Source organism: Nasonia vitripennis, chromosome 4 (genome assembly GCF_009193385.2).
Source record: "Nasonia vitripennis strain AsymCx chromosome 4, Nvit_psr_1.1, whole genome shotgun sequence".
Classification (NCBI taxonomy): Eukaryota; Metazoa; Arthropoda; class Insecta; order Hymenoptera; family Pteromalidae; genus Nasonia; species Nasonia vitripennis.
Window position 1 is genome coordinate 26,260,062 of NC_045760.1, and position 11,021 is coordinate 26,271,082.

Below are 11,021 nucleotides of genomic sequence, written 5' to 3' on the forward strand. Positions count from 1 at the left end.
AACTGGAATGGGACTGAAATTTAATAAGTTAGTGACTGTAGCTAAAAAATCAATGACAGCAAGTAAACATTCTCGCAAGGTTATTCAATCAGCGTTGAAGGGTGCACGTCAAGCTGTTAAAAGTGTAGGAGGAAATAAAAAAGTTATCATTCCACGTGTTCTGCCGCTTCCAGCAAAAATTGGTGGAGTTCTTCCTTTTCTCATTCCATTGTTCGCAGGACTAAGTGCCACCGGCGCTCTAGCAGGAGGTGCTGCTGGAATAGCTAAAGCTGTTAATGATGCTAAAGCCGCGCAGAAAAATCATGAAGAAAGTAAGAGGCATAATAAGACCATGGAAGCTATTGCTTTAGGCAAAGGACTCCATCTTAAGCCCTATAAAACTGGGATGGGATTATTTATGACACCTCATATTGGTTGTGGCAGCAATCAAGTGAATAGAAAAAAAAACTTCGATTTAACTTTGCCGAATCGTCCACTGACTGACTACGATCTAAAAAAATATGCTCATATGATGAAAATCTCAGATTTCCGAGGTGTTTTCATGAGAAATAATTTGCCTCCCAATGGTCCATGGTATAATGAATCTGCAGTGGTTAACTTGGATGACTATCAAAATAGAGGTACTCACTGGGTTTGTTATCGCAAGCAAGGTTCTGAAGTGCTTTATTTTGATAGTTTTGGTGATCTCAAACCTCCCAAGGATCTCATGATGTATTTTAACGTGAAAGAAGTGAAATACAATTACAAAAGATATCAAAATTTTGACTCATTCATATGTGGCCATCTTTGTCTCTACTTCTTAGCTGGAAGACTATAAAAAGAGGTGCTCGCAGCCGAATGAATTCATTATCATCCGATCAGTCATGGAAGATAGTTTCACTCTGAGTCTAACGGGAAAATCTTCTGTTCTAGAAGCACAATATTTCCCTTCAATCGAACTACCAGAGCATAAAAATTTTGTTTTGGGCTTAGTTGAACTTTTAACATTCAACTCTATTCCAAACGTTGACTCATCAAACAATAAAGTTCATTTGAATGGTGAATTTATTACTATTCCAACTGGCAGTTACGAGATTGATGCTCTTGATCAATTTTTACAAGCAGCTTTGAAAGCTAAAGGAATTAATTTTTCCTTGAAAGCTAACAACAATACTCTCAGAAGTGAAATTACTTGCAGTCATCCCTTAGATTTCAGACCACACGATTCAATAGGTCGTCTCCTTGGCTTCACTCCTCGTATTCTCAAAGTTAAAGATCTTCACAGCTCTGATTTACCTGTGAAAATATTGAAAATCAACGCACTGCGAGTAGAGTGCAACATCACTGCAGGTGCTTACATCAATGACAAAAGAGTTCACACAATCCAGGAGTTCTTTCCCCGCGTGCCTCCAGGATATAAAATCATAGAAGTTCCGTCTCATGTCATATATCTACCGCTCAGCGTCAAGTGCATAGATCATCTACAAATTCGAATCGTCGATCAGGATGGAAATTTGGTGAATTTTCGAGGAGAGGAAATCACTATTAGACTCCACATCAAATCTGTATAATGGGCATCGTTTACAATTCTGGATCATATATAAGTCAGTCATCATGGCAACCAGTCATCAGTCGACCGAAGAAACTCAAACCGTTAACACGCAAGAGCATTCAGTTTCTGAAAAGTCTAGGACTAAAAGTTCGTGGAAAAAATCCACGTGTATAATTTTTTGCTGCTTCCAGAAAAATGGACGAAATTCTAAGCATTCAATCAGGTGTCGTATTCGATGAGTCTATTGCTCATTACGAAGTACACGCACATCAGCCATACTCATCATTAAGCTTTGACAACAGCGATGAAATTCGTATTTCTATCCAACATCAAGATCTATGTCTCCTGCCATCACGTAGTTCTATCCATGTATGTGGAAAATTGAAACTCAAAACTGGTTCATCAGCTCCAGCTAAAACTACATTCGTGAACAATGGCATTTGTCATCTGTTTGATGAAATTCGTTATGAAATTAATACTGTGGAGATAGATAAAAGTAAAAATGTTGGTTTGAGCAGTCTTATGAAAGGATGGACTTCATTTAATTCGAATCAGAATAATATGCTAGAAAATGCAGGCTGGCTTGGCAATGAAGAAAACGTCAAATCGTTTGTCGATGAAAAGGGAAACTTTGACGTTGCGATTCCGCTGAGTATGATCATGGGCTTTGCAGAAGACTATAAAAAAATTATAGTTAACATGAAGCATGAGCTCATTCTTACAAGATCGAGAAGTGACTTGAACGCAATAATCCAGGAAGGTACTACGACATCTGGTGTAACTGCTTATGAAGATTGTGAAGTAAAAATATCGAAGATAGAATGGTTAATGCCATATGTCATTGCATCTGATAAACAAAAAATTCAGCTATTGAATTTCATTGGTAAAGATAATCCCATCTCTATGTGTTTTCGTTCTTGGGAGATATTTGAATATCCTCTTCTCCCAAGCACGAATAAACACGTCTGGACAGTGAAAACATCAAATCAACTGGAGAAACCTCGTTTTGTAATTCTCGGACTACAAACAAAGAGAAAAGCTGTAAGAACTGCAAATGCGAGTAGATTTGATCATTGCGAGATAAGTAATGTGAAACTTTTCTTAAATTCACAATATTATCCATACAACAATATGAATCTCGACATATATAACAATCAGTATGCGATTCTCTATGATATGTATGCTAATTTTCAAAAATCATACTATGGAAGAGATCCACAGCCGATGCTGACAAAATCTATGTTCATCGAGAATGAACCGCTAATAGTTATTGACTGTTCACGACAAAACGAATCTCTCAAGAACGCTCCTGTTGATGTACGTCTAGAGTTTGAGGCTAAAAAGGATTTTCCCGCACACACTTCAGCCTACTGCATGATCTTACACGATCGTATCGTTCAGTACAATCCCATCAGTGGGGATGTCAAGAAACTCGTCTAGGTTGCACAAAAAAAAATGGAGTATGCAGTAGACATGACTGGTTTCAAGCAAACCGGAGAAGATTATATTCTAAAGGAAATTGCAATCATTCCTCTCAACGATAATAGTGAGCCTATTGTTCTAATATTTAAAAATCCCTTCCCCTGGAAAAAACTCTCTGACAAAATACAAAGGGAAAACAACTGGCTTAAACATAATCATCATGGCATGAACTGGAAAACCGATGGACATGACTACTCTCAAATTGGAAACTTGCTTCGTGACGCTTTGCATGATGCATCAAAAATTTTTGTCATGGGTACAATAAAACAGAAATGGCTTCAACGATTCAAATTTCCAGTTCACAACATTGAACAATATGACTATCCGTCAAAACCATCTTTTAAGTGCGTCACAGTATGCACATATCATAATCCAAGCTATAAGACGACCTGTGCATTGCACAACGTCAAACTTATGAAATTGTTCTATCTGCATAAACTGTAAAGTAAAAAAAAAATTAAAGAAAAAATGAAAAAAAAGTAGAGAAAGTTATAGGCATTCCAAAACATAATGGAGAGAGGAAAAATTATCCCACTCTCTCATCGGGTACTAAAACACTCTGAGAGGAGAGGGGGATGTTTTAGTATCTTGAAGAGAGAGAGGGGATCCCTCCTCTTCCATCGGGTACCAAAACACTCTGAGAGGAGAGGGGGTGTTTTAGTATGCCTATGTTTTGGTATGCCTATAGCCTATCTACTCACTAAGGTCGAGGTTCAAACAATCATAACGGAAAGAATATATACTTGCCGTAAAGAAAGGCTCCGATGCGAGTCGAACGACTGTGAAAATCATCTTTGAAATCGATGGGGTCGTCGTCTGTTTTAAACTAATAGGACTATAGAACTTATTTATGAAATAAATTGATCGACAGACTAAACTCGAGTTAGGCTAAAAATCTGTATTTATTAATTAGAAGATAAACTCATACACTGAGACATTGAATGGTTACTATAATGCATGAGAGCGTAGCTACTCGTATCGATGCTCATGCGAGACTGCCGATCTGGTCTGGACAGTCCTCCGGCTGCAGGACACGTCGAGCGCCGCAGCCTGCTGATGCTCGCTAGGCCTACTTGCGTATGCAGGGATCGTCGACTCTGGGGATTCTCCAGTCATAAACGCCCCGGTCTGTCGGTTCCGGGGTTTTCCCGGCCTCAGTCTGAGCTGGCCGGCTGGGCGCTGTCCATAAACTGGCCTGTCGGGCACCGAAGCTGGACACCGTACAAACTCTACACAAAAATAACCCTACACGCTAAACAAAATAATTCTACACAGGAAATAACTGCACGGAAAAATTGTACACAGATATTTACTGCACGGAAATTACCTACACACATTTTCGGTAATTTTACTACACCGCAGAACTCTACACAATCGTATAATCTATTGTTATACATTGTTGACAACAATAGGTTATACGATTGTGTAGAGTTTCCTGTGTAGAATTATTTTGTGTAGCGTGTAGGATTATTTTTGCGTAGAGTTTGTACGGTGTCCGAATCTGTCTCTACCGTGATTATCTAATTGCTCCGGTGATAAACTAAAGCTCTTGTACGTGCCGATTCTTTCGAGCTCGGAGATTTTTATTCTAGCGGTACATTTTTTAAAACTACTTCGCATGTAGTCGCTACTACAGAGATTCAACATCGCCAATCTCGATTGGTCAGAGCAGAAAAATTTAAAAACAAGCTTATGCAGAGTGGCCTTTGATCGCATTATTGTTCTCGTTGTTGATCAACTTAGCGATGTTCAGTATCTAGTCAATCGTTGCATTCCTATATTCAAGTGTTCACTCATCGTCCTGGACGACCTCGTACTTTTCGTCGTTCTCAGACTCAGTGAAATCGTTGTCATAGTCGCATTTTTCCAACATGTTCTCGGAAGAAAAATGAAGGTCTCAAAACCTTGTCTTATATCGGGAAAATGAGCACATGAGGTTGTGTAAGACAGCAGTCGAGATCTTAGCTATAATAAAACCGCTGCCAATTCATTGGCACGTAGCTTCCTCCAACTAAATTCGTAGTTCCAATACATGAAATATTGTTTGAATATACAGTATGTTAATGCTTTTATTATTGTTTTCAAATAAATAATCCACACACGCAAAAACGGTAAAATCCAAGTCGAGACGCACAAGGGCAATCGTATGCTCTGCTGTCGCATATATTATAACAGCGGGGAATAAGCTCAGTGCTTCCCATAGCTATAAATATAGTAGCTGATGTTAAATTTGTCGTTGATTCTTGTTATTCATCTGAATTCTCCGTTTCTATATACATACATGTAGCTCTTTATTCCCGATTCGCCGGGGATAAAGTACTAACTTTATGCTAGGGTGTGTTAAAAATGTTATTTTTCATAATATTGGATCTGATCTATTTTTTATAATAATGAACTTACTGAACCCCAAAAAAAAGAATTAAAAATTTTACCAATTGATACTATTAATTTTAATTATTTTGCCGAAGGAGTAATTTTCTTAACGAAATACTATAGTACTTACCAGCACGAGGGGTATAAAAGAAATGTATCGTACATGAACGGGTGAGTGGGAAAAAATTCGCATGGGACTTTAACGACGTGCAACGACACTCCTCTATGAAGAAGCAAAAGTTTTAAGAAAAATGGTTTTTACATTTTTGCTCTTTACTTGAGAACCGCTTGACGAAATCATTTAAAATTGTAGCAGCAGAAACTTAAAATTTTACTATTACAAAGCTCCCTCTAGGAGGAAGCAAAAGTCGTTATGGTGACAATTGTAGCTCACGGGGCCTATATCGAAATGCAGTAGTGCAAAATTACGTAAACAATTCGTGGTTTTCCGTGTAGAACTTTACACTTGTCTTATAATAATCGACGAACAATGTGTGGGCTCTTTTTGTGTACAGTTCTACGCTTATTTGAATACAACGAACATGTGTAGAGTTTTTTCGTGTACAATTTTACACTTTTCTAATAACTGACAATGTGCAAAGTTTTTTTTGTAGGACTTTGCACTTGTCCAATCAACATTCACTTAAGTTTAAACTAAAAGCGATTAGCGAAGTTTTAATCGCTCATAAAGATTTTTACTCGTTCAATTTTTAACATGCCCATGGTATTTGTAATGGGCCAAATTACGGCGCAATCGCCCGTATGAAAATACAATAGTTACAAAATAAATCGATTTTTGATTATGTTACATGTTGTAATATTATGAATTATATTGTGCTGATATATTAAATAATATGGAAGCACTTACCACTTGAAGTACACTTTTTATGGTAATGCTCTTGGTAATAGAATATGTACTTATAAGAAATATTGTTATTTTTTAAAAATATTTGTATTTTATTATATTAAATTTATTATTTTTATAGCTAAAATGAAATAATAAAATTTAATGTCAATATTGTACAAATTAATAATATAAAAAGAAAGACGTTTATCTGTAAAATGCATTTGTCAGTCTACAACAGAGGGACTGTTAAAACATTGAGACAGACAGCACCCATCTCACGGATCTTTGTTACAAATTATTACTTATCTAACAGCCAATGACCAGGTGTATATATTTGTTTTTGTAGAATTCCAAACTTGTCTAATGACAGACAAACAATGTGCAGAGTTTTTTGTGTAGGACTTTGCACTTGTCCAATAAATGACAAACAATGTGTAGGATTTTTTCGTGTGGAATTATGCCCATATATTTATCATACATGTATATATGTGTAGAGTTTTACCGTGTACAATTTTACTGTGTAGGGTTTACGTTTTATTAAATACACGTGCAGGGTTTTACCGTGTATAGTTTTACTGTGTAGGGATTATATTTTATATGATATCCCATTAAATACACGTGTTGGATTTAACAGTGTACGATTTGCCACGTGTAGAATTTTAAAAATCATCAGATTTCTTACAAAAATCTGTGTAGACTTATTCAGTGTACAGTTTGACTGCCCCAATATTTTATTTAGACAATTATCGATGTGCAGAATATTTCGGTGTAGAATATTCAAGTGTACAGTACAGTTTTACATACGGCTAAATATTATCGAAAACGTTGTGTAGAACCTTTGAATGTGTAAAGTATGTATAGTGCCATTTAAAATTATGTAGAAGGCAACAGCAAGTTATGTAGTTCGGTGACAAGAGATAAATAAAAAATATCGTATAAAATAAATAATTGTAGTAAAGTATACTTTATTCATAAAAATACAGGTAGGTTGAAAATTACATTTTTTATACACTGCGTTAACTTTTTAAAGATACGAATAATAAAAGAAGAATGCAAATAACTATTTTTTTTACAAACATAATGAGATGATAAATTGCGTAGAAAAGAGTGTGACATTATTTAATATTTTGCGAAATAGATGTCTTCTCAATCGGACATCTGATTTCCATAATTGTTGGAGCAAATTTTCAATGCAACTCAATGGATTGAGTTTTGCTATCGCACACAATAACTCATAATCAAAACATTTAAAAGTATTCTTCTTTGGATACAATTTGTTCAATGTACTGTTTTAAATAAAAATTGTGAGTGACTCCTTTTATTTCTCTTTATCAAAATTATAAGATATATGTTCCTTTTGTTCAACAGTTTGTACAAGTTTACGCAAAATTACATCAATGTACAAAACCGATTTAAAATTCAAGACATTTTTAATTTATCTTGTACAAAAATAATGACAAGCAACGATTTCTTTTATTCATTTAACAGCATTTCTTAATTTCAAACACGTTATAACGCAATACTACTGTTATACATAATGAATAGAACAATAAAAAAACGTATGAAAAGCTTAATGTTATTACAAATGTTATAAATTAAACAAGTGTTTTAAGTCATGCAGAATTTCTGACTTCCTCCAAGCTCAGAAGTATTTTATGAAAAACGTCATCTATCCTGTCCTCGGCAATCGTTGACAATTTTTTGTATACGAAATCAAAATTTGGATCGCTCTTTTCGGCAGGTGATGGAACAATACTGTTTATTTTTGTTAAAACTGCATCACTTGCATTATCGAGCATCAGTTGGGCATTGTTGATTACTTTTCTCATTTCAGTGGATTCTGCAACTTTGACGCGCGCAAAATTATCTACAGTCGGGACCTTTGGCTGCCTCCTCTGACGTTTCCTTTTCGTTCCACTAAATTCTTGTGGGATTGTGTTCCAGATGCTTTTTTCAGCTAGCTCAATTTGTGTGTTTTTAGCCACAAAAGAAGATAACGCGGGCCTATGCTTGCTTGACCCAACAAAGAATAATAATTCCTGAAAATAGGGAATTTGCACGTTCACTTTTCGGCAGCGCCTGCACCTGATTTAGTTTTTTTTATGTTAATGTAGGCAGTTTTGAAATCCTTTTCCAGATTTTCCCACATTCGTCACTGAAAAATAATATTAAATACAATGTATTTTGCTTATACTTATTATATTGATAATACCTTAGTCTTATTTAAACAAACCTGTCAGTTGCAGGCCGTGCTGCTCATTTAGTAGCTCAGCTACTTCCTTAAAAACTTTCTGCCTCTCTTTGTACTGAGAATGGCTTTTGTCATACAGACATCGCCTTTCTCTTACCAGATTAATAAGATCTCCGTACATTGTTATAGTTGTAAATAAGTCAAAAAAGACGATAAAATCATCGACAAAGAATACTAAAAGTAACGAGCAGCCAGCAAAGAACGCGCGACACAGAGTATTTACGGCGAACTGTCTCTCTTTCTTAACTGCAGATGCGTGTGTTTCACTCTGTTGACATCTTCACGGAATCGGATTATTTGCCCGGCCCCCTCTCCCTATATTCTGCAGGAAATACTGCGCTATATATATATATATATATATATATATATATATATATATATATATGCATGCGGCAGACGCATGCAGCAGACGACAGTAGACAATGATGCAAATGAATTTCCAATATAAACATAACTTGTACTTTCTTCATCAAAGCTGCTTCTCTGAGGTAGCAATAACTTAAATAGTAACATATTGAAAGATAAACTTTATTGTTGAAAAATAAATACAAATAGCTTTATATTACTTTGTCATGTTGCCATGGCAAACTTCCAAAAGGACTTAGAAAAAAATCTTTTAATGAGTTTCTAATATTCCCTGCATCGTGTGCATTATTTCCTAAATATATTCCTATGTTATCTTCATTTTGAATATTGTACGGATTAAAAATATACTCTCTTTCGGCTTCGTCTTTATTCATTTCTTCTGTGATTAGATAGTTATGGAGACAAATTAAGGTCATTACGACTGTTGCACAGTTTGGCAGTTTCCAATCTATCGGTGACTCAAAGATTTTCCATTTTTTTGTTAGAATACCAAACGCTCTCTCAACCGTCAATCGAGCTCTTGACAAACGGTAGTTGAAGATGTTTTCTTCGTACGTAAGGTCATTTACTCTGGTGTATCGTTTCATTAAATACTTTTTTAATGGAAACGCTCCATCACCAATAATAAAATACGGACATAGCACATTTGTCCCAGGTAAATAAGCCGGTGCTGGTAATTCTATTTCCTCATTATCCAAAGCTTGACCTAGGTCACTGCGCTGAAAAATCCCAGCATCGTTAGATGAACATATGAAATGAATAATAATTAAGCAATGTCAAACTTCATAATACTTTTATTACTAAAGTTTAAAATCTATCTTACCAAAATCCCCTATATTAACCCAAATAAAGCGACAGAAGGCATCAGTTAGTCCCATTATTACAATGCTGAAATGCTTCTTATAGTTAAAAAAATATGAACCCAAGTTTGGTGGAGCTTTTACTCGTATGTGCTTTCCATCTATTGCACCAAAGCAATTAGGCATGTGCCATATCTTCCAATACATTTTTGCAATAACTGTCAAATCATCAGTTGATGGAAAAGAAATGTATTTTTCTTGTAGCACATTGCATATTACTGTGCATACTTGGATGATTATCCGATACATGGTACTTTTGCCAATCAGAAACGTTCTGGCTCTAACGATTGTCTTTGACTTCTTTTGATCAAGTGCGGTCTTAAAAGTTCAACAATTTCATCAAATTGTTCACGTGACATGCCAACGAATTTCTCAAATTCTTCTTCATCATTCTCCTTAAAATATCTGACAATACAGTTATAAGCTCCATATCTATTCCTAATGTCAGGACGCAAATATGGTTTTACCCACCACCTACGAATATTGCATTTCTTTAAACAAACTTGAAGAACAACACTTGCAATAGTAGCTATATTGAACCACAAGTTTATAGCATTATTTAATAACAATGCATCCATTATGTATGTACTGTTGATTTGCTTCTCAGGCAAGGTCACCGAGAGAGATTTTGCAGGTTATATATACTGCTTCGTCGTCTGCTTCGTCGACCGAGAGGACGATCGGGGCACCTTTGCTCTCTACGTTGCAGGGCCGTACGTTAAAAAGTGCTTCGGCAAACTAAGAAATAAATATGCCAAAGCGACCCTGGCGCAAATAATAAATCCTAGGCCTCTACATCAACTTTCGCCACTAAATAAAGACATTCTTCGAGAATTATCCTTCCTCAAATACTTTGTCAAGCATCGAAGTGGAGGCGAAAATGATTAAGTATGCTTATATTTATATATTGCTATTCTATTATATTAAAATGTAATCATACGTCAATATTTATAATTGATTTCATTTGAAATTAACAGAAGCTTGCGCATCACATGCCCCCTGCACGAAGGCAACCAGCAGAAGGTGCTGATACACTGAGCGACTTTCCGCGCGTCTCATACACTTGTGTAGGAGCGCCCGAAGCGCCATGGGTCCAGCGCATGCGGTGTCCCGAAACGGAACTTCCCCTACTCGTATAACGCGAGCACTGCATGCTCTGAGTGATCGGAGTATGGGGTACTCCGATTGTCGGAGCAAACTTGGAAGATAGTGCGGAAGCGCGCGTACATCACTACAGCGCGTACTTTTTAGGATGATAGTGATCATTAGCATTACATGTTTTATTGTATTACTATAATTATATAGTTTATT

At 36.0% G+C, this 11,021-nt stretch overlaps 1 long non-coding RNA gene across 1 annotated transcript; it reads right to left on the minus strand.

Annotated features, from left to right (window-relative positions):
* Positions 1 to 8,996: 8,996 nt before the first annotated feature.
* On the minus strand, positions 8,997 to 10,642 carry LOC116417422. Its single transcript, XR_004227684.1, has 2 exons — positions 9,674 to 10,642; positions 8,997 to 9,569 (listed from the first exon to the last, which is right to left on the minus strand). It is a non-coding gene; the product is annotated as an uncharacterized LOC116417422 (long non-coding RNA).
* Positions 10,643 to 11,021: the final 379 nt, after the last annotated feature.